Source organism: Sciurus carolinensis, chromosome 5, assembly GCF_902686445.1.
Source record: "Sciurus carolinensis chromosome 5, mSciCar1.2, whole genome shotgun sequence".
Lineage (NCBI taxonomy): Eukaryota > Metazoa > Chordata > Mammalia > Rodentia > Sciuridae > Sciurus > Sciurus carolinensis.
Genome location: NC_062217.1, coordinates 82,465,503 through 82,490,026, shown reverse-complemented (window position 1 = coordinate 82,490,026; position 24,524 = coordinate 82,465,503). Strand labels below are relative to the sequence as shown.

The 24,524-nt window shown below is 39.4% G+C and overlaps 1 protein-coding gene across 3 annotated transcripts in view; it reads right to left on the bottom strand.

Annotated features, from left to right (window-relative positions):
* The window catches only part of Spata13 (spermatogenesis associated 13), a 322,568-nt gene that overhangs the window by 192,089 nt on the left and 105,955 nt on the right, over nt 1-24,524 (bottom strand). Inside the window, exon 1 of one of the 3 annotated variants that reach the window (XM_047552801.1) lies at nt 2,119-2,177. The exons of the other annotated variants lie outside the window; for them this stretch is intronic. The gene's annotated coding sequence lies outside the window, so the exon portion shown is untranslated. Of the gene's footprint in view, nt 1-2,118; nt 2,178-24,524 lie in introns of those variants that run through there. 3 annotated transcript variants of the gene reach the window in all.

The following is a 24,524-nucleotide window of genomic DNA, read 5'->3' as shown; positions in this document are numbered from 1 at the left end:
ATAGGAAAAATGTGGTTGTCTTTTTCTTTCCACTGTCTTTATTTTATTTCAGATCTCCATGGGAGTTTTGGGTCCAGATTGTGTCCTGGAAGAACTTTCTACAGCTCCCTGGGAGTGTGGTGACTTAAGAGAAAGAAGTGTAGCTCTTACCTTCCTCATCATTACACACAGGGAATGAAAATAATTCTAAAGTGGCATATTAGTCTGTTTTCTGCTGCTGTAACAGCGGAAAAGACATAAAGGAAAGATGTATTTTATAAAGATGTATTTATGAATAAATGATGTATTTTTAACCCACAGTTTTAGAGGCTGGAAGTCCAAGATTGTGTGGCCCTATCTGTTCGGCCTCTAGCGAGGGCCCTCCTGACCATGTCACAACATGGCAGACATCATCATGGTGGAAGTGTGTGGTAGAAGGAGAAAGCACATGGCAGGACAAGAAGTCAAAGAGATTCAGGGGTCAGCCTCACTCTCTTCATAATAATCCTCTTTAGGGAACTAACCACAGTCCCATGAGAGCTATATTAATCCCTTTCAAGGGCAGTGACCCCAGTGACCTAACCACCGCCCACCAGGCCCCAACTCTTAAAGGTTCTGCCACCTCCACACCATCACACGGATGACCAAGCTTCTCACAGTGAAACTTGGGAGGACATCCTCAATTTGAATCCTCATAGCAGACAGTACAAATAAAATAGCCAAACAAAACTAACATTTTGAAACTATAAACAAATCTTTTTAAACCCCCAATCAGTTTACCTTTAGTTGCTTTCTCTATATAATCTCAGAAAACTGCCTTCTGTGTTGAATTGGCATGTTTTTTAGTGTTTTGCAGACTCAGTCCCAAACAATCTGGGCTGAGCAGAGGGTTAAAGGAAGCTGGTTATAATTCTGAGAAATCCTGTTGCTCCTTGTGAGAAATCCTGTGCTCATTGGTCCACTGTGTGGACCAATGGGTCCCCAGAACCACAAGCCTGTCCTGACAAACCCAGGATCATTCCCAATGGCACAAGTTAGTCTCAGGGCACTTGAGTCTTCCTTTCCCATGGCCAGGGTTTGCCCAGGTTATCTTAAAAGGCTAAAACAGGAAATGTGTTAGGGAATTACAATGGTTATCTCTGGGTGGAGGACCTCAAATGACTTATTTTCTACTTTAAACATTCCTGTATACTCCCCAATGGATCTGGATTGCTTTTGTTAAAAAAAAAAAAAAAAAAAAAAAAAAAGTCTCACAAGCAAGGGACAACTCCTACTTCCTCTTTATCATTTGTTATCTTGAATTTTTCTGCCCCTGACCCATTAGCCCAGGAAGCTTTCCCCAGTCTGCACCATCCACCCTCTCCTGACGATGCAGTGCCTGAGTTCACCTTCCTAAGTACCACTCTGTGAACTTTTCTGTCCATACCTGTTTGGCCTCTTCTACTAAACTGTAAGGATCTTGTAGGCAATAATGCTAACCACGGGGCAGCCCTTCCCACTCCTAAATATTTGCACAAATATTTTTGCATATGCACAAAGACTTCTTTAGTAGATACTTTAAGCATTTTTAATAACGAGAACAAGTATTGATGGAATACAGACATCCCTAGTATCCAGTATCTATGCAGAATCAAAATCCAGGGATGCTCAAGTCCCTTGTGTGGTGTTGTATTTGCACAGACTCTAAGATCACCCTCCCATACACTTTAAATCATCTCTAGATGACTTATACCTGGCACAGGGTAAGTGCTATAAAAATAGTTGTTATACTGTATTGCTTAAGGAATAATAATGAGAAATGTCTCTGTGTGTTCAGTATAGACATACTTTTTCAGACAAAAATATTTTTCCATCCTCAGTTGGTTGAAATCTGTGGAGGTAGACCTATGGATATAGAAGACTGACCACTTTGTGCCAAAATCTAAGAACTTCATAAGTATTAACTTCATAAGTATTAACTTTAATCTTCGTGGAACTGCAGGAATTGGGTACTACTATTATCTCCGTTTTACAGGTGAGAAAAATGAGGCACAAGACACAAGATAATTTGCCCAGGGTCACACACACAGCCAGAGTTTGAATCCAGAAATCTGACCACAAAGTCCATGCTCTTCACAAAGAAAATGTTTAGAAACTTACTTTACTTGTGGTTCCTACTGCTTTGGTGCATGTTCGAGACAAAGCAAGGAAAAGACAACTTAAGCCATAAATCTTTCTCAAAGCAAAACAACAGGACCAAAGCAAGTAACCTAGGCGACCTGCCCAGAGAGCCTCATTTGCAAAGGCGAGGAGTCTTTCCATTCTGCTGTTTCCTCCAAGCTACACTTCAATTTCTCAATAATCATTAACTAGGAAATTAAGCAGTAGCATTAAATCCTGATTTTTTACAGAGGAGGAAAAAAAAAAATCCTCCCAGTTTGGGGGAGGGGAGGGAGGCGTGGAGAGAGACAGGAGTACAGGGTTGCTTTATCTTCAGCCACTGATCACAGCAGGGTTGCCTGGGATCAATTTTCCCACTAAAGACAGCTGAAATAAACAAATCAACTGAACTACAGGCCATTTGGTGATTGTTTCTCCTTGGGGGATAACTAAGACCTACAAGCCTTTTGAAGAAAACTTCAGAATTTGATCCCTAATGGAAAAGCTAGCAAGAATACTGTCTAAACAGCGTGGTATTTACTATTAGGGCATTCTCTCCAAGCATTCTCTTGGTTACATATAGAGGGCTGAAGAAAATTAGCTCTATCTGCCCTGCAAGGGGACTCCAGTTGTCTTGGGCTGAGTGACAACCCCTCCAGCTTTTCCCAGGTGACTTTAGGCAGACTTTGCAGCTCTCAGTACAAGTGTTTACAGTGAAGAGAGCAGATAAGACTCCCCACAAGGACAAGTCCAGATTCTTCGCTAAATTACAAGAAACAGACTGGGAAAAGAAAGGGGCTCTGCTTTTCTGAGTGAGCCAGGAGTTACTTTTGAGGACACATTTTTAGTGACAGCTGCTGACACCAAGCAGAGGCTACTGCTGAGGTCCACCTTGGTTGGGGCAAAAGGGTTCTTTAGAAACCCTGGTAAGTGCTACCTGAAGGTGATTTCTTTGACACCCAGGCCCCTGGAGTTACAGAGAAAAGAGTGTTTGCAGAAGATGAGTTTGGTCAATTTTATTCCTTCCCTCAATATTCATGTGAAAGTTTCTCTGTTGAATGTGTATATGTTTTCCTCTTTTAAAATATTCCTGGATTTATCCGTGGCAAGGATTTTATAAGAAATTGAAAATAATCACCAAAAAGGGAACATTGCCCAGTAATCTTATTTTTTCCAATTCAATCTCCAATACATTTCTCTGGTCCCACTGTGTGACTTTGGGCTAGTCAATTAACCTCTCTAGGGTATCATTTTTCCTTCTGTAAAATTAGACTATAAATTAGGGTCTATCTGGTAAGAGTTGTAAGAATTAGATGAGGTAATCCTTGCAAAGTTCTTAACACAGGGAGTAGTAGCATATAGTAAGTACCAAATACAAGTTGTTTTTAGTTAATGGGAAGTGATTATGTGCTAGGCAGTATGCTAGGGCCTGGAGATGGGTAAGTCTAGAATGTGGTTCTTCTCTTCAATAAGTGTCATGCATTGGTTCTGGACCTGCAGCCCCAGCATCACCAGGGATTGTTGAAAATACAAATTCTCAGGCCCCATTCCAGATCACTGGATTGGAAACCCAGGGAGCCCAGCAATCTGTATTTTAAGCAAGCTCCATCCCCTGGAAACTTCTGATGTAAGGTACAGGATGAGAACAGCAACGGAACGAAGGGAACACATCTGATTTGTGTTTCATGATGATTTTAAATTTCACAGGATTGAGCTTATGTGCTGAAGAAATTCCTTTAATCCTGAAAGCATCAGGTAAAAATAATCCGCATATGTCAACAGTTGCCCAACATACTGTGCAACTTTTATAATGACCAAATGTCTATGTAGTTTGGGTCATATGGCACATTCCTGCTGTAAATGAGAAGTTATTAACTAACTGGGGAGTATTTGTCAGACTGCTGTTGGGAAGAAGAGATGATGTTGGAGACTGGGCACTCCAGTCTCCTGAGGTGGAGAAACACAGAACCACTTACTGAAAGGCCTGGCCTTTGGGTTGGGTGGTGGTCTCTGGGCGGGTCAGCTGGTAGCAACCTATGCGTGGGTCTGCTTTATGTTCTGCTCAGGATTTCCTCATTACATCAGGTCTTTTGATTTTCAGTGTTAGAGTTGATCAACCAATTTATAGTTGTAGTTAGTAATAATAAGAGAAGCTGGCAGTTAGAAAAACAGATTACTATGGAAACCTCAGCAAAAGTAACATTATTCAAAGTCTTCCTATGAGTCCATTATTTTTCAAAATGAAATATTTTTACAATATGAGTCTGACAGTGTGAAATGTTTTTAGGAACACAATTATGACGCTGAAGCAGAATACAATATACAGAACAGATACTTTTGAAGACTATGAACAAAATTTTTTTTTACATAATGACACTCCAGTTCTGAGTTATCTTTATACAGCCCAAACATAAGCAAGCCAGAGAAACAGCCAACTCTGTAGCTGCAGTCACTGGGAGATGGCAATCCTACAATAAAGGAATAGCTCGGTGGTTTTCTTGTTCTTTTCTCTCTCTCTCTAACAAAAAAAAAAAAAAGGCATTTAAGAAGTATTTCAGGAAGTGTCCTCCTGAGGCAACGAAGCTCAGAGAAGAATGACACATTACAGGAAGTTCAAGAGAACTGAAGATTAATGCACTCCCTAAAGTTCCACCATTTGCCCAAATCTATGTAGTGACTGATCAAAACAGGGAATCACTAAAGACTAAAAACATATATTTGGTGATGTATTATCTAAACTATGAGAGAGCTGGGGATGCGGCTCAGTGGTAGAACACTTGCCTGGCATGAGTGAGGTCCTGAGTTTAATCCCCAGGACATTTATTTATTAATTTTTTTAGAGTTCAAAATAAATAAATAAGCAAAAGACATGTAAACTCTGAGAGATCTCAGGCCAAGATTGAAAAGTATCTGTGGTGGCATGAACAGTCCTGATGTGACCCAGTGTGGTATGGGTTAACAAAGATAAAGAGAGCTATAAGAAGAAACAAACACTAGACAAGGCCCAAATAATGACATTTAACTTTTTTAGGCAATAAGCTAAGGGTTTCACCAGTGAGTTGACAGAGAATTCAAAATTAACACCAGTTCGCACATTTCCTGTGATCAAATCCTGTTTGGCTTTCAGTTATTCTATCTATAATGTAGGCATAGTTGTTACATTGCAACAAAGGTTTTATGTTGGCTTTGTAAATGTAAGAATTAAAAGTGAGCATAGTGGTTGTTCTAGTCGGCTTGGGTTGCTGTAATGATGACAGCAGAGTAGATGGCTTAAATAACAGTATGTATTTCTCACTGGTCTGGAGGCAGAGAAGTCCAAAATTAAGGTGCCGGCCAGTATAATTCCTGGTGAAGGTTCTCCTCCTGGTTTGTAGATGGCCACCTTCTTGCTGTGTCCTCACATGGTAAAGAGAGATAGGAGTAGAGATGGAGATAGAAAGATGGAGATGGATGCATGGATGCCTGAGGGTGAGGGAAAAAGAGAGGGAGGAAGGGAGGGAGAGAGAGAAGGAGAGATAGAAAGCACTGTAGTATCTCCTCTTAACCTCTTATAATGGCACTAATCCCAGGGTGAAGACTCCATCCTCATGACCTCATCTAAACCTAATTTCCTCTCAAAGGTCCTGTCTCCAAATACCACCACATTGTGTGTTAGGGCTTCGACAAATTCATTTGGTGACACAATTCAGTCTACAGCAGTGACTGCTTCAGAGACAGTTGGACCTAAATTGGAATCCTATCTCTACCTATTGAAATTTGTAAGATATTGAACAAGTTGATCAGTCTTTTTGAGATATTTCTTGTAATACAAAGCTGCGTTGCATCACAACCTAGCTTGTCAGTCTGAAAGCTGCTCTCCTCGCCCTTTCCCGTGCAGCTATTTTCCCCGCCTCCCAACCACTTATCAGTCAGTGAACATCCTAGCTAGCTATTGGTTCATCAGTCAGCTTGCAAGTATCCTTCTCCGTTATTGGTCCCCTGTTAGCCTGGCGGAATTCAACTGCTTAAGGGTGGCTACCCCGCCATCTTTTCTCTTGCTTTTCTCTCCCCGTGACTTGCTTTCTCTCTCCTCCTCACTTTCCCACTCTTTCTTGCCTGCGCCCTTTCTCTTTCCCTTTCTTTTCCTCTCATTTTCTCTCTTGCCCTGCAGGGAGACACTCTGTTTTCTTAATAAACCCTCTTATGTGATTTCCCGTGTCCAGCATGGTTTTGTGGGATTCCTTACATTTCTTCTTTTAAATGAAAGTAAAAGTACCTACCAGATGAGAATGATTGTGAGGGCTGCCTGAGATAATGAAGCTGGAGTGCTGAACACAGATACAGGGCATAGAGCACAAGGTCAGGAAATGATAATGTAGCAGTCAGCCCCCAGCATGGTCCCATGATCCCCCCACCACCGCTGTACCTGTTGCTGGGTGTGTTTTGTTTGTTTGTTTTGTTTATGTTCTTTGGTGCTGGGGATTGAACCCAGGGCCTCGTGCATGTGAGGCAAGCACTCTACCAACTGAGCTATATCCCCAGCATTGTCCAGTGTTTGAGTTCCACCAAAATGCATACATTGAAATTCTTACCTCCAAGATGATTATATTAGGAGATGGGGACTTTGGGAGGTGAATAGGTCATGGGGGTAGAGTCCTCATGAATGGGATTTGTGCCCTTATGAAAGAGGCCCCAGAGGGCTTGTTTGCCCTTTTTACTATGTGAGTTCACAGCAAGAAGGTGTCACCTATGAAGGAAAAAACCCTCACCAGACACCCAATCTGCTCATACCTCGATCCTGCACTTCCCAGCCCCAAAAACCGTGCAAAGTAAATTTCTGTGGTTTATAAACCACCTGGTCTATAGTGCTGTGTTTCAGCACAGGCATGGAATAAGATAGCTGAATGCTCATCTCCCACAGTGAACAGGGCTGACCTGTGACACCCAAAGGACACTGCAAGAATAATAGTGTGTGACTTTCAAGGCTAGGTCATAATAGACACTGTGACTCTGCTTGTCCTCTCTTAGATCTCTGCTTGGGAGGAAAGGCAGGCTGCCCTATTGAGGGGATACCAGAACAGTTCTGTGGAGAGGAACTGAGGCTGTCTGCCAACAACCAACACAATATCTTCACATATTGGGTTCCAGTCAGTTCTGTCAGGAAGCAATGCGGAAAACTGACAATCAGATTTGACAGGCCACCAGAAAGAGAAATGACAATCATTCTTTTATAGACTTTCAAGGAACTGTCTAGCAGTGTCTCCATAAGCTATATCTGGAGAGTCACTGTTTTCCCTTACAGCACATCTGAATTATAAAATCTAACCAGAGTCTGTATTTGTCAGTCAACACCACATATGAACATGTTGTACTTTTCCACTAATGAGAAGTTATTCTTCAACATTCATACTTGTAGAAAACATTTTCAACACTCAAGTAATCTGTATGAAAGATTAAACCCATACCCTCAGAGAATACATTCTCCATACTTGAGCTGATGTTTATATAACTGATTTTGTTTTCTTGTTTTATTTAAAAAGATAACATAGTTGCTTTGCAGAAGTAGCTCTATGAAACAATCAATTCATTAGAGAATTCATGTCACTAAGGATGATTTGAGCCAAAATAACTTTCATGCAAGATTTTAAATAACTGTTATAAAAATGTAATGTTTTACTTTGGCACATGCAGATATAAGTCATGCAAAGTGGTTTACAAAACTAAATCTTCAAGTGGAAATTGTCCAGATAGACTTTTAAGTGGTGTTTCAGGAACACTTTAGGGAAGAGAGCCAGGAAATTCCTCAGTGCCAGCATTTGTACTACTTCCTGGGGGATGCTATTCCTGGGAACCCAGCTTCCAGGAAATCAGACTGTATTGTCTGTGACTCATCACAGTAAGTAGCCTCCCATGTTACAGAAAGTCTGTCGACACAAGAATTAGAATTTTAGAAAGCTCTCATTATGACTTGGATGTGGTTTGTCCCTCAAAGGTCCATATGCTGGAAGCTTGGTCTCCGATGTTAGGGTGTTAAAGTGGTGGGACTTTTAAGAGGTGAACCCTAGAAGAAGGTGATTAGGTTACTGGGGGCACTACCCTTGGAAGGGATTAATGTAGTTCTCATGGGACCCCAGTTAGTTCCCAAGAGAATGGGTTGTTACAGGGAGCCTGGCACCTCCCATGCATCCTTATGGGTTCCTGTCTTTCCTTTTGACCTCCTGTCTTGCACTTGTCCCCACCATGAGGCCATCAGCCATGTTGTGATGTATCCAGAACATCCTCTCCAGAGCTGAGCAGATTCTAGTGCCATGCTCTTTGACTCAAGAAATGTGAGCTGAATAAACCTATTTACCAATCACTCAGCCTAAGATATTTTATTAAGGCAACACAAAAAGGATTGATACAGCTGACTCACAAATATCTGAAACAGAACAGAGGCGTTAGCAACTGAACAGTGAAATAGCATAAAAGATTAATGCCAGGGTAAGAATATGTAGCAACAGCAACCTAGACCAAACACGACAACTAGATGTTGAGGAACTTGCAGAAGGAGATTGAATCCCCAGACCATGTAGGTAGGGAACAGAGAACTAAAGGTCAAGACAGAAGACAAAGTAGGACGGAGACATTGGCACCTCCTGATTAGACACTGGTACTATAACAAACTACTGATTGGAGGTATTTGTAAAGAGCTATTTATGTTCAGTTAATCAGAACATTTAGTTCAGCCAACATTGACTATCTCTTTTTGGTGCTTGGCACAAGAAATGGATATGAGAATGGAATTGCATCCTTCCTAGGCATGGAATTATAAGGATGGGTAAAACAGTGTATTAGAAGCTCACCAGCATTCTGATTGGTGATAAAAACACATGTACAATTCATTATAATTCAGTGTGGTATGTTCTGCAAGGTACTATGAAGTGCTGTAGGACAAGAAGAGCAGAGTATTGAACTGACCTGATGAGTTCCACGGGGGCAGTTTTTATTGGAGGTAGAAAATGCTTAGGTCAAACCGTACAGCTTGGCTGCAATGCCAGAGGATAGAAAAATCTGGCCTTATCAGTATCCTGCCCCTAACAAGGTCATGGGTCAGCAAGAAAGGTATTAGGCCCGGAGTGCTGAAAGAGAGGGATACTACCATCTCAAATTAGATTGAAGGATGAATGAGAGAGTGAGAGAAGGCCAAGAAGGAAAAGGTAGTCAACTGAGAAAATATTGCTGCTAAGGAATAGAAGATAAGGCATAGAATGACCACTTACCAAATCTCCTAGGGCAATAATCCTTAAGGACAGATGGCTCAACTTATTATTTTTTTACTATATGATGGTGCAAAAAGTGGCATGCATCTGTAGTCAATTGTTCTTTGAATTTGGATCTTTCCCTAGACTAGTGACATATGGTCTGATCTTCTCTCTATCCCAATGCTGGGTAGTAGCAGTGTCTACATCTTCCAGTCAGCCTCATGATCATGAGGGGAACAATCACCTTGTACAGTAGGCTGAACTGCTAAGTGGAGATGATTGGTAGGTTAAGTGCATTGGATGAATGTTCAACCCACAATATTTTCAATTTATAATGAATTTATTGAGATGTAACCCCACTGTAAGTCAAGGAACATCTATAATCTGAACTATCTGGAGAATGAAAAAAGTGAGAGTGAGCCTCAACTGATAGGACAAATCTAGCATAACTTCAAGTATCAATATTGTTTATTTTGTTGGAATTAGAAAGATTTTCCTAGTCTTTCATTATTATTACTAACAAGAATGGAATCAATAATATGCTATATTTACAGATAATGCAAACATATTTTCATTTTTAACAGGGGTCCAAAAGCCTTAGGATGGATTCTTTGCTCCCTTATCCAGAGTTGATTATTGACTACAAACCAGGAGGCTGATGCAGATTCAAGTGAAGAAATTCATCTCTACAGCAACCAGAAGGGCCAAAAGGTTTGGAGTTGACTCATGGACATCTTTCAACCTTAAGTAAATTTGGATCCTGTTACATTAATCCTGGTCCTAAATCACAGTCCCGTCCCCAGGTTTGTATCATATTCTCCTCATTCCCTATAGAATCTGCTGCACAAAGGGAATGCAGTCCAATGTAGAGCCATCTTCCTCAGACTCTTTCCCCACTCCTTGATTGACGCTCTCTTGACTGGTAGAACTAATAGGGTTCTGGAAGAGGCAACTTAGCAGGACAACACAGCTGCATTCATTCTGTTTGCTGCAATTTTTAGAGCTCTCACTTCCTCTGCAGGGAGCCAGTGAAGGTAAAGATACAAAGTGCCATTATTCCCCTTATAGCAGGGATTCTATAATTAACAATAAAGTCAGCCAAAAATTGAAATAATATGGCATTTTCCCCTGTCAAATTTGCAAGTTTAGAAGTATAATGTCCAAGATTGGAAGACAATTAGTTCTAATATAGAATAGGAGTGAAAAATGACAAGGACTCTCTGTAAAGCAATTGGCAATGTGTATCATCAAAATCCTTAAAGCTTAAAAAAATTCCTTAAAAACATGTAACCCTTTGAGGAGATGTGTATCATGATTTAAATGTTACACAATGTATACTTGTATTGAAACATTACATGGTACCTCATTAATATGTGCAATTTTTATGTTTTTGTGTATCAGAAAATAAATGTTTAAACAATGTGCAAACTTTTTTTTTTTTTTTTTTTTTTTTTTTTTTAGTGGTGCTGGGGATTGAACCCAGTGACTTGTGTATGCTAGGCATAGCACTCTACCAACTGAGCTATGTCCCTAGCCCAATGTGCAACCTTTTGACTAAAGGAATTTCACTTCTAGAAAGATATCCCAAGGCATTAGTCAGTGAGACACACAGATTATACTGATAAAGATATTCATTGCAGATGTATTTACTAGAATAAAATTTATAAACAAACTTCAATGCCAGGGAATAGGGATGGCCTGTTAAATGGGTTACAGTCTATCCATGTACTGGAATACTATGCAGACATGTGAAAAACAATAGTGATGAAGAAAATACTTCAAAATATACAACAAAGTGAAAAAAAAAAAAAAACTCCAAAAACGTAAGTATAGTATGTGTTCATTTTTTAAGAGTTTTCATGGGTTCTGGTTCTGATTCAACATGGCTGACTCAGAATAAGGGTAAGAACTGCATCTGTATCTATATCTACCTCTATCTCTATCTCCATCTCTATTGCTCTCTTGCTTCCCTTTTAAGATCCCAATAAAATGACAGTAAGTGAAAATGAGAATTAATGTGCAACAGTGAAGAGAAGTGGAGTGGGAGCCGCCATCAATAGAGGGATTTTAATCTTTCCCTGAAGACAAAGCAAACCTAAATGTGTTGCTATGTGAAACTGAAACTGAGCAGAGTCATTGCAGCCCAGAGTACTTGCAGAAGGCAGCTAGAGGAGGAAATGGGAGTCAGTCTTTCTGGCAAAACTTCAGGGAAGCTCTGGGCTTGGGGCCAATGGACTTTAATGATGAGAACAAGAAAAGGTGCTGAACACCAGGAACAAATTGAAGTCCACCTTAGAAACCACAGTGGCAGTCTCCCCTAGCCCTGAAGGCCATGAAAAGCAGCCAACATTTACTCCCAATTTCCAGACTTGGAGGGTTCTCCTAAAGAGAAATCAAAGAGACTGTCTTGGAAGAATACTCCCCACGAAGCAAACCCTGCCTTAGCAGGTCCTCCTTGCACAAATGCAGAGTTCCCAGGCAGGTTCCCTATTCAAGGGAAGCAGCCTCTCAAATGTCAACCAAGCACTTGGAATGATTAAACAAGGCCTTTATTCTGAAATATGAACAGGCAATGCCCCCACTGGGGAAAAATGGAAGAGTGAGAAATAGAGGTTTAAGTCTAGGAATAAAATTGCAGAGGTAACCAATAGATGACCTGCTATATTCTATCTGCTATATTCTGAATGTACCCCCCTCCCAAACCCAGATGTTAAAATTTAATCACCAACATGATAGTATTAAGAGGTGGGGGATTCAGGGAGGTGATTAAGTCATGAGGGCAGAACCCTGAAGGATGGGATTAGTGACCTGAACATGAACTTCAGGGAGGGAGTTGGTTCCTTCTGTCCCTTCTGCACTGTGAGGACACAGAATTTGTAATCCTCCAGATGGTGCAATCAAGCGCCATCTTGAAAGTGGTGGTCAGACCCTCATCAGATACCAAACCTGCTAGTGCCTTGAGTGTGGACATCCAGACCCAGAACTGTAAGAAATTTCCATTGTTTATAAATTACCCGGTCAGTGGTATTTTGTTTTATCAGCACAACCAAGTAAGGACTAAACATAACAATTGTTAAAATTGGGAGAGGGACCCAGGATAAGGAAATGAGCATCCTTCATAACAGAAACTTAAAAGGTAGCACTTAAAGTTAATTCATGGATGGAGCAATGCACACAGCTTATTCAGAGGTACATGAGAGTTACCACCAAAAAGCTCTAAAACAGAAATGATTCTAAGAGGCTAACCCAAGAATGTGGGCAATCCTTCTCTACTTCCTGATTTATTTTTAACCATGTCCATATATAGAGTCAACCAATATCTGAAAATAAAGGGAAGAAAAGCACATCATTGTGCTTTCCCAGGTGGAATTCAGAGACACAACTGTGAAGATACTGGAGTCAGCACTGCTGAGAAATGAGGTGATTTTTCTCAGTGAATTTCCATAAATTCAGAATTGACATTACTTGTTTTTAATATTCTCTGAGAGAACAAGCTTATTTAAAATGAAAAGCTACTGTTTGCCTTTATTCCTTCCTGGGGCCTTGATTTTTTTTTTTTTAATGCTTGACAACCATTTTTCAGACTCTTTGGGACTACATGGGGGAGGTTTTGATCATGAAAGCTTTTCTCTCTGGGTGTAATTCATTGTACTTATGTACATTTTCACCAGTATTACTCGGGTAACTGATTGAAGAGAGCACCAGAGCCTTAAATTTCCTTCCTTTTTTTGTTAAAGGAAGACTTCAAAGGGGCACTTGAGCACCTAGTCATTTTGTAATCATCTTGCATTACACTCTCCTTCCTAACTTAATATATCTGCTTTAGTTTCTAGTATCTCCTCCACCTGATATTGTTGCAAAAGTTTATTCCCTCTACTACTCTGACAAGCATAAATTTCTTCACTTTTTTTTTCTGATCTCTTATCTTTCTTTCATGTTTGTGCTTAATCTGAAAAGTTCCCAGAAATATAGTTTTCAAAGAGGAAATTCAACTAAAATCCTATCACTTGATTCCCTGAGTGTTCAGAAGGGCCCACAGACTTTGGAACACAGTTACCTTTGGAATTCATGACCCCACTTTTGTTGAAACTCACCTGATCTGCTTTATCTGGAATTACTAATGAATTTAGGAACAAGATTTTTTCTTTTGTTGTCTCTTTCTGTACAAGATGACCTATTATTCCCATTTCTTTTAGCAGGTTCTTGGTTTTATAGCTGCAATGCGGGATCTCTATAAAGTGGACATGGCCCTCACCTTGAACTTGTTTGTTAAGTTTGCTCTGGACTGAGAGCCAACTCTATCGGCCCTGGCACCAGGGATTCCACATGGGAAACAATTACTGGATTGTTGGTACTTAGACCCAGGGAAACACAATGCCAGTGTTGTTCTGAGTGTGCCACCGGCTGACCTGCTGCTAAACAATGTACCAATCGGCTTAGTCTGTGCCTCACAATCCCTTGACTGAAGTGAGAGGGACAGGACAGAAAACAGAAATCTGTCATGACTCCCACCAACTCCATGGTGGAAGAGTTCACATTTTCACGAACAAGGAAAAGTTGAGTATAGAGAAAAAGAACTCTTAGTTTTAACAGGTGAGAAATTAAAGATGGAGAGGGTTTCTAATTAATATGAAGTACCACAACCTGGGTGCCTTAACAACAGACATTTATTTCTCACAATACTAGAAGCTAGAAATCCAAGGTCAAAGTTTCAGCAGGGTTGGCTTCTCCTGGGGTGTCTTTCCATGGCTTGCAGATGGCCGTCTCCTTCCTGTATCTTCGTATGGTCTTCCCATTGTACCTTTCACATAAGGGCACAAGCCATGTTGGATCAGGGTCCACCCATGTGGCCTCATTTTAACTTAATTATCTCTTTAAAAGGCCCTGTAGAGTTGAAGTACTGAGGCAAGGGCTTCAACATATGGACACAATTCAGTCAATAATGGAGCACTTTCATGTCCTTTTGCTTTCTATCTTTCAAAAACATATTATCTATAGGCTTATTTTAGCACTTATTTCCTATAGTACCCTTTTCTTTTTGCACACATTCAATATATAAATATATATATTATACATATATATATACACGTTTGTGTATGTATGTATATATATATGCGCGCGCACACACACACACACACACACACATATATATAGTTTCCACACACACTCTATATATATATAGTTTCCATATGCTCCTTTGCATTGTGGTTGGTTTTGAAGATCCCAGGATAGCTCCTAACCTTGAGCAGAAATCGACATGCAGAAAAAATTTTAAGAATCCACTAAGAACTATAATGGAGGTATGAGTAAATTTTGTCAGGGTTCAGAAGACCAAATGACTCCTTCTGCCTGGAGCAAGCAAGTCTGAGAAGATGACAATTAAGACATGCTTAAAATAATGGACATGTGTTCATCAGACAGAGAAAATGGAGATAACTTCATTCTAGAAAAGAGAAACAAAAAGTATGAAGTACAGAAGCACAAAAGGGTATGGCATAGTCCCTGGTTGTGAGCTGGAGCGGGGGATGACGGGGAGTGGGTGAGAATGAAATTGGAGAGTTAGGTTGCAGCCAGGATAGGAAAGTCAGGCTCTCTTCAGAGCAAGCCAATTGGCAGGTTAAAATGTTAACTAGTTAGCGTACAATATTTAGATGTCTGAAAACCTATCATGAACAAAGCATTGTTTATTATTTAGATGTATCTTCAATTAATTTTGCTTTACCAGTTAGAGTCAGCTCATTAGAGACAGGAACTTTACCAACACTTAATTTGCATTCAACATGCCCCGGCATTGCCACCATGCATGAATAATGAGGAAATAAGGGGATCCCTCTTTTTTCTCTAGAAGGTGTGCCTAATATCTACCCAGGAAGATGAAGATACTTGCATATGTGTGCATACAGAAAACACATGTATATTTAAGGGAAAATGCTTGAGGCCTGGTGAGAGTTTTCATGTCAAACACTACTTTAAAATGTGATGGGCTAAATCACTACTTCATTTTATAGACAGATGAAACTAAGATCCCTTTAAATTCACATGAAGGTGAAATCAGCTAATGCATGTGGTCGAAGCCCAAACATTCTTTCCTTAAAAAGATCTTGTCCTATCTTTTCACTATTTAACAAAACCAGACTTCACCCCACAAACACCTATTTCTTATTGGAATTTTCTCAGCACTTATACATAGCCTGTGGACATTCTCAAACTTTTCTATTGCTCTCCAGCAGTTTTGAATAGTAGTTTTATTTGTAAAATCATTAAAAGCACAAAATTCCTATCTCCCCTTCACCTACGGGATTTAGTGTGCAGAAAGTAATAATGGAAAACATTTATAATCTGTTGTCAAATGCTTTATAGATAAGTAACTCATTTGATTCTTATAACAATCTTTGAGATAGCTACCATTATTATCTTTATCTTAAAGAGGTGCTACTGAGGAACAAAGAAGTTGAGCAACTTACTCAAAGAGCCATGATTTGTGGTTGGGATTTGAGCTTAGATCTGGCTCTGGAGTCTGAGCTCTTAATCACTGTTTATACTAGTTAAGAAGGCTTCCTATGCACAGTATTAGTTTATTAATACAGCACCTGAGCCCATGAGCTAGGAGTTAAGACCAGATCCTCATTCAACTTACCCAGCTGCTTTTGATCCTACAAGGAAAGAAGGGAGTGAAGTGAGGGCTGCCCAGGACAGTGCCTGGCGATGCATCCCACTGCTCCTGTCCCCAGCTCAGTTCCCCCCTGCTCTCTGCACAGCTGTCCAGGGTCAATAGCCCTGTGTGTGGGACTGGAGGGAAGCAAGGGAAAGGACAAGGTCCTGCTTTCTTCTCACCATGCAGAGCAGATAAACCACCAAAAACCTTTTGTTTTCATAAATATGGCTCAGAGAAAATATTGAGAATGATGGTTACAATTAAGTTTTAATTTTTTTTTCCTGAAACTATGAAGGATATATTATAGTTAATAATACTAATGACCATTATTGAGCCCTTAAGGCATAGCAGGTACTGGTGAGTAATTGTCTAGTTTCTTAATCTCCCAAACAAACTTAAGCAGTTGGAACTGTTGCCCATTTAAAGGTAGGAAACTGAGGCTCAGAGAGACCACTGTCATGCAGTTAATGTGCTCAGAGTTGAGGGGATGGATCCAGGCCTTTTCCAAATCCAGAGGACTCCCTCTCCTTCTCTCCACTACTCCCTTTCCATCCACTCCCTTTCCTCCCTACCCTCCCAGTTTGGCCCCTGTCTGTTTTTCTTTCTCTCCTTATAAATGGTAGTATAATGACACATGGTTAAAAAAAAAAAAAAAAGATACATTTATCAATTTTAATTTTGTTTAGAATAAAATATCACTGGAGTTATATATATTTTTTCAAAAAGCCTAACCTCTTGGAGATGTACTTTATGTATCTAGAATAAAGTGGTAAGATGTTTGCTTTAAAATACTTCACCAAAAAAATATAAATAAACTTTAGGAATAGGGTTGTAGCTCAGTGGTAGAGCACTTACCTAGCATGCATGAGGCTCTGGGTTCAATTCCCAGCACCACAAATAAATAAACTCTTAAAAATGTGAGTATAAGTAAAACACAAACAGGGTTCATTTTTATAGTATAGCTCCATCCTCAGATCTAGATTGGGGACGTCTGTAGTACCCCAAGGAGCTTGGCTCTTCGTAACTACATTTACTACCTTGTGGAAAGCCCATTAAAATCTTGGTGAAAATTCACACAAAAGCACCACTTTCTGGAGGTAGAGACGGGGATATATCAGATTTTATTAGCAAAGCTGTCTGTGGCTGTTACAGTTGAAATCAGAAGAGTTGTTGACCTACCAGGTAATATTGAGTTTGGGTGTCAGCAGCTAATTTCAATTTTAATTCCATTCCAAAAAGTGATTCAATTTTCATGACCTCCTTCATCAAGCAAGTTGCCCATGAGGCCCACCTGCCTTGTGCTTTGGTGGGTCCATGACACAGGAGGGAGCCCCCTCCCTCCATACCTCCTGGCTTCAGTCTGTGAAGTGGTGGGGAAGCAGCAGGGCTGGTGATGTTTGTGTTGCAAACACGGTGGTAAAACTTGTTTTCAAAGACTGTGGTGTATGTGTGTGTTTGTGTGTGTGTGTGTGCAACACGTGTGTGTATTTTATTGTGTTAAAACTTCTTGTAAATGTTAAGTTCAGGAACAGATCCCTGAAAGGCATATGGGTGTCCCTTTTGAAAAACATTCTATCCAATTAGTTAGGTGAATCAGTTTTGATTCTAGTAACTGTAGTAAGGCTCTAGAATAAAAACCCTTTATTAAAGTGATAGGTTAGGTACAGAAGTGGGTGAGTTGCTGTTGCAGAATTAAAACATCAATGAAGGGCAGTGGACATGCTGATGCAGAATTCAGCTGAGAGGGAGGCCCATTTCCAGTGTGTTTTTTAATATAGCAGGATAATTTAAGGGCATTGAAATGAGAAAGGCTGAAAAAAACAAAGGAAGTAATTACTGAAAACTGCCAGTCAGCCCTACTTGAAGTCAATCTTGCTCAGATAATAACCTGAGGGAGGGACATTTTGACCTGCAACAGCCTGGGTGGGAGGGCATACCTCCTAGAATGAAATAGCAGATCTGGACATTACTATCATTCTGGGGAAAAAAATAAGAAGCTTCTGGGTAGAGAGAACAGTCGTGAGTACGAACTTCTCCACATGAAACCTTATCCCATGCCTCCTCTTATTCTCTCCTCCTTCCTTCCCTTAGCCCAGAAGATATCACCTTTTACCAGTTTTGTTGGTTACATACACATACATAGACAAATGCTCCCTGGTTTAGGACGGATTTACATCTTACAAACTCATCACAAGCTGAAAATATCATAAGTTGAAACCTACTGAACCTGATAACCTAGCACACTGTAGAGTGTGGGTAGTTTCCCTGCCTCACAGGGAGCTACAATTACTCACTTGCCCCAACTGCAAGAGAGGATCTGCTTGCATGTTGCTAACCTGGGAAAAGATCCAAATTCAAAGTTCAAAGTACAGTTTCTGCTGAATGTGTATGGCTTTTGCACCACCATAAAGTCAAAAAAAAATCACAAGTCAAACTGTTAAATTGGGGACTGACTATCCATAGATAAATGCAGTGTATATTTGTGTGTGTAATTACATATGTACATACATACACATAGGTATACATATAGCCATATGTATATAACCTTAATAAAATGCTTAAATATTTGGATGATCTGGTTGGCTGTTTTGTACTATATGTCTTTTTCTTTTTTTTTTTTTTTTTTGGTACCAGGGATTGAACCCATGGGTGCTTTACCACTGAGCCACATCTCCGGCACTTTTTTATATTTTATTAGAGACTCTTGCTGAGTTGCTTAGGGCCTCGCTAAGTTGCTGAGGCTGGTTTTGAACTCATGATCCAACTGCCTCAGTCTCCCCAGCCTTTGCCACTGCATTTGTCTATTTTGTACTATATGTGATAGAATAAATAATAGCAGTATTGGTATTTTCAAATAATAACTGTATGAAGACTGGACATAAAGAAAATACACAAACTGATAGTAACAGGATTTAATATGTGGAGCATGTCGGGGACTTAACTACTCTGTATTTGGTGATTTCTCATTTTGACATATTCAGAATTATTTTAAAAGAGAAGTTCAAGAGATTCTCCTGCCCTCGTTATGCTTTGCAATGAAACCTGAGATTATTTAGCATATGACATTTGGTAATTTTTTTCATTTTACCTCATTAAAAAGAACCTCTGTTAAACAAATGGTAATGGGGAAAGCAAAGAAAAAGAAGTTAGATTCCCCACCTTGCCCCATATACAAAAATCAATTCAAAATGGATCAAGACATAAATGTAAAACCTAAAACTATTCATTATCTAGAAGAAAACTTGGGCTTAAAGCTTTATAACATTGGTCTCAGTAATGACTTCTTAGATATGACACCAAAAACACAGAAAGTAAAAATAAAAACTGACAAATGAACTACATCAAACTTAAAAACATCTGCACAGCAAAGAAAAAACAATCAACAACATGAGAAGACTACCTATGAGATGGGATTAAATATTTGGAAACCATGTATCTGATGAAGGATTAATATCAAGACTATAAAAAGAACTCCTACAACTCAACATCATAACAATTTGATTTCTGTAGAAAAGATATACAAATACCAACAAGAATGTAAAAAAAAAGAATGTAAAAAAAAGTCAAACATTGTTAGTCATAAGGAAAATGCAAATCAAATCACCTTATTCCATTAGGATGGCTACTATCAAAACCCCAGAAAACAAGTGCTGGTAAAAATGTAGAGAAATTGGAACCATTATGCACTTTCAGAGATATAGTATGAAAATTTCTCAAAAAATTAAAAATAGAATTATCATTGATTAATCACATCAACTTCTTGCTATACTTCCAAAAGAATGAAAAGCAGGATCTCAAAGAGATATACCCCCTCATGTTCATTGCCTCATTATTCATAATAATTAAGGGGCAGAAGCAACCTGCATTCATCCATGGATGAAGGGATAAACTGAATGTGGTATACACATATGATGGAATATTATCCAACTCTAAAAAGGCAGAAAATCCCACCTTACAGTATGACATAGATGATCCTTGAGAGTATTATGCTAAGAGAAATAAAGCAGTTTCAAAAATCCCCAATACTGCATTTTCCCCTTATATGAAGTAACAAACTCATGGAGACAGAGAGTAGAATGACGTTTATCAAGGGCTGAGGGAAAGAGGAAATATGGAGCTGTTCAATGGGTGCAGGGGTATCAGTTTTGCACGATGAGAAAGTTCTAGAGATCTGTTATATAGAAGATATATATGGTTAACAGTACTGAATTCCTCACTTGGAAAATGATTATATGTTGCACATCTTTATCACAATAACAATAGTTTAATTGACTACACAGAAGTATTCAATAGGATTACAAGAAAAATTCTAAATGCAAAGACAAATAAGTGTGCCTTGAGTTAGCATTAAAACTTGAAGAAATTCAGTATAGGAGCAGTCTTAGGACCAACAAATTGAGAATCCCAACCTAGAAAATGCTCTTAGCACATCTCTATGATGAAAATGCAGATGAAATGCCTTAAGAGCATGTTTGAAAATTACATATGCATGTATGGAAAAAAGTACATGGAGAAAGAGAAAGGAATAGATAAGGAAAGGGGAGGAGAGAAAAGTGGAGAAGTAGAAAGAGTGGAGGAAAGCAAGGGCATGTACCAATAGTCAGTGTTGGAAGATTTTAATAGTGGGTGAATCTTTTCCTTGTTTGGGGGACTATTTTTCAAGATTTTATGTAATGAAATTTTCATGTAATTTAACAGTTAGAAAAACTTTTTTTTTTTTAATTAAAAATGACATCAGTCGTGGCACGGTGGCACATACCTGTCATCTCAGCAGCTTGGGAGGCTGAGGCAGGAGGAGTTCAAAGTCAGCCTTAGCAAAAGTGAGGTGCTAAGCAACTCAGTGAGACTCTGGCTCTAAATACAAAACAAAATAGGGCTGGGGATGTGGCTCAGTGGTCAAGGGACCCTGAGTTCAATCCCTGGAACCCCTTTCACCCCCGAAAAAAGACATCAAATGAATTTTTCAGAGAAAAGAAACAGTGAGATGGGGTGTCTGCCACTTCAGGGAGCTGGCCTGCTGGAGCCACATCAGCACAGTGTGGGCATAAGCTGACTCAGATCCCTTGAGATGCGGAGGAGCCAAAGGGACTAAGGCACCAAGAGTCACTCTTATCCTGTTATACAGCATCATCTGCACCCCAGTGTTGGTGAATTTCCCTTTGACAGCACCTGGAAGGTTCTTATTACCTATTACTCATGTTCTCTAGGATGGTCATAATTCTCATTAATAATGCTACAAAACAGTCAGTCATATGAAATCATTTGTTTCTCCTTCTCAATGTGCTCTAAACTCCAGTGAAATTTTATCTCAACAAAATGCATAAATTCACCATTGAAATGATCATCCAAACTTTTACTGAAAGGCAAGAGTTCTCCAGAAGGAGGGCGGGATGCTGGATGAGATGTGCAGTGGGATAAATCTTACAAGGAAGGGGACAGTGACGATTACAGGCAGCATGAGAGTGAGAGCCTCAGGAAAAGCCAGAGTCCGCCCTGGTCTCTGTACAGCTTTTGAAGAGGAAGAGCAACAGGGGTTAGAAGACCAAAGTCCAAGCCCTAATGTTGCTCGCACAAGCTCTGTGACTTTTGCAAAATAGCTCCACTCTTCTATAGGCCTCTGTTCTCTTAAGTGAAATTAAAGGGGATAAACTCAAATAAATTACCTCCATGTGTCTGCCAGGAACATTCCGTCAAAGACAAAGGTGAAAGGTGGCGTGCTCTATAGGAAGTTATCGAGGGAGGAGCAAAGGAGGTTGAGTTGAGAACAAGGTCTCCACGACGCATTTAAAGACATGTGAGCTATCAAAAAGTTAATTCATCAGAAAACTAAATGCATAAATGCTGACAGCAGGGGAGAATGAAAAGCTATTTTCCCTTCTTTAAAGAGCTATTCTGAGCAGGCAGAGTGTAATCTTCTTCAGTGTGAATGCAGTGGGGAATACAGATGCCACTTAGGGGAAAGGTTTGGTAAGGAAATTTAAAGATCATAAATCATAGAAATTAGCTTGTCAGTGCCAGAATGCCCCAATGAGATAGACCTGGGTTCCTTACTTTTTTATTATAAAATAAAACACTGATAGAGAAAGTCATGAAAAAAAAATAGAGTTTAGTAAGTGACTTGAAGGTGAACAATTTGTAGCCAGCACTCAGGTCAACAACAGAGTTCTTTGGACCCATCTGAAGTCCTCCAGGGGCCCTGTGTCAGTCACAGCCTTTCCCCACTGGTAACTGCTACCTGACGTTTACAGTAATCATTTCTTTGCGTTTTTTGGCAGGTTTCCATTTAGTGTCCATTCACAGACATGCTTATTTCATTCTGATAATTAAAAATTTCTAAGTATCTTTGAATTTGCAAATTTCTCCTTATCTTTTTCTTTTTCTTCTCATGATTATCTGTTTAAAAAGCTAGGTCACTTGATAAGTAGAATTTCCCGAATCCGACTTTTTTCTGATTGCTGGTCAACACATCACCCTGTCCTCTGTACTTCTTATAGGTTGACAGCTAGATTCATAGTCTTGATCTGACTCATGCTGGATCCCTCAGGAAACACCATCATGGTGTTCTGATCTCTTCTAAGGACACTTGTCTGTTTTCCACTCTGTGACACCACCCATTATTGGTACCCGGTCCAGTCTCTCCAACAGAAAGTTCTGTGACAAAGGAAATATTCCATAGCTGTACTGCCCAGCAGGATTGCCACTAGCACATGTGGCTGTTGAACACTTGAAACGTGACCACCGTGACTGAGGAAACAAAATTTTGTTTAACTTTACCTAATCAAATTTTAAATAACCACATGTGATTAGTAGCTATCCTGCTGGACAATATAGGATATTGCATCTTCATTGGGATTGGCAAAATGATGGTATTTTAATTCAAATTTTTGTTAATCTATTAATTAGAATGACTTTTATAAAGAGATGCTTACCTTCATTTATTGTACCAACCGTTCAGTATGTAGATGTATAGCAGGATAAATGCTGTTTTTCTTCCACTATTCATAATTTTCAAGATAATAAATTGGTTCCTCATCCATCCTCTGAAGGTGACCACTTAGCTTGTTAAAGTAATCTTAATATGTTCAAACATTTTTGAAAATATTATGTTTTTTAAAAAGATTCATGGATATGAATATAATTGATAAGGGGCTGTGTAGCTCAGTGGTAGAGCACTTGTCTAGCATGTGTGAGCTCTGGGTTTGATCCCCAGCACAGTAAAAACAAAACAAAACAAGCATTTAATATCACTGTAAAACTCAAATTATCCCATCTTTGTTGAATAAGAGCCTCTTTACCTTGGCTCCTGCATCTTTTTGACATTGCTTTAGTAGTCATTGATAATTTCCATGCTCTCTGGCATGGCAAGATGTTCCAGGTTCATCTTTCATATTTCATACCTCAGCCCTCGAACCAGCCATTTATACAAAAGACTCTCATTTCTTATAGAGGGAAAAGGTATTTCAAGATCATAGCACAAGCCCCAAAGGTGATCATTGTTATTGGGCTGGCCATTATTTCTAGGCCACATTAGTGAACAGGACTAGTAAATACTTAACTTTTTAAAAGACAAAACATCTCATGAATTTATACTAATATTTCTGATTCAAACTCAGGACTGTATGGTTTTTAGTCGTAGTTTTTTAAAAAATTTCTTAAATGTATATATTACATGTATAATTCCTTTCCTGTATGCCAAGAATCCTAGTTTTCAAGGACCTAAGGACATGACAGAATTAGAATATCCCATGATCATTCATTTATTGATTGCATATGTAATATGCAACAATCTTATAAATACAACCCCACGGGTTTATGATAAATTTTTTTTTTATAAAGATGACAAGATAATCCCATGGTGGGGGGAGAATAGACTTTTCACTAAATGGTATTAAGACAACTGGCTAGTCACATGTATGTAATGGATACGTACCTCAGTTATAAGAAATGAGAAGGGTATTTAGTATTTGGTTTGTATTAAAAGCTAGTTTTGTTTTTGACTCTTGAACTAACTGGGATAAGAAGTTGCTTGTGTGTAGAAAATAGGAATTCCATGAAATTCTTAGTTAGTGGTTCTTAAGTGCATAACATTCTAGTAGGGAAATTATTAGAAGTCAAATCCTAAATCCTAGATCAGTTTATCAGGCCAGGGAAAGGTGCAGACAACTCCACTTTTATTTATTTATTTATTTATTTTTTTGGTACCAGGGATTGAACTCAGAGGCACTCAACCACTGCGCCACATCCCCAGCCTTATTTTGTATTTTATTTAGAGACAGGGTCTCATTAAGTTGCTGAGGCTGGCTTTGAACTCGTGATCCTCCTGCCTCAGCCTCCCGAGCAGCTGGGATTACAGGCATGCACCACTGCATCCTGCAACAACTCCACTTTCAACAAGCATTCCAAATGTTTCCTAAAATCCCATGATCTGGCTTTGAGAAACAGTACTGTAAGCAATTATGATCACAGCCAGACTCCTTTCCTGGCTATCTGTCCTGTATTTTAATGTTAGAATCTTGACTCTTCATTCA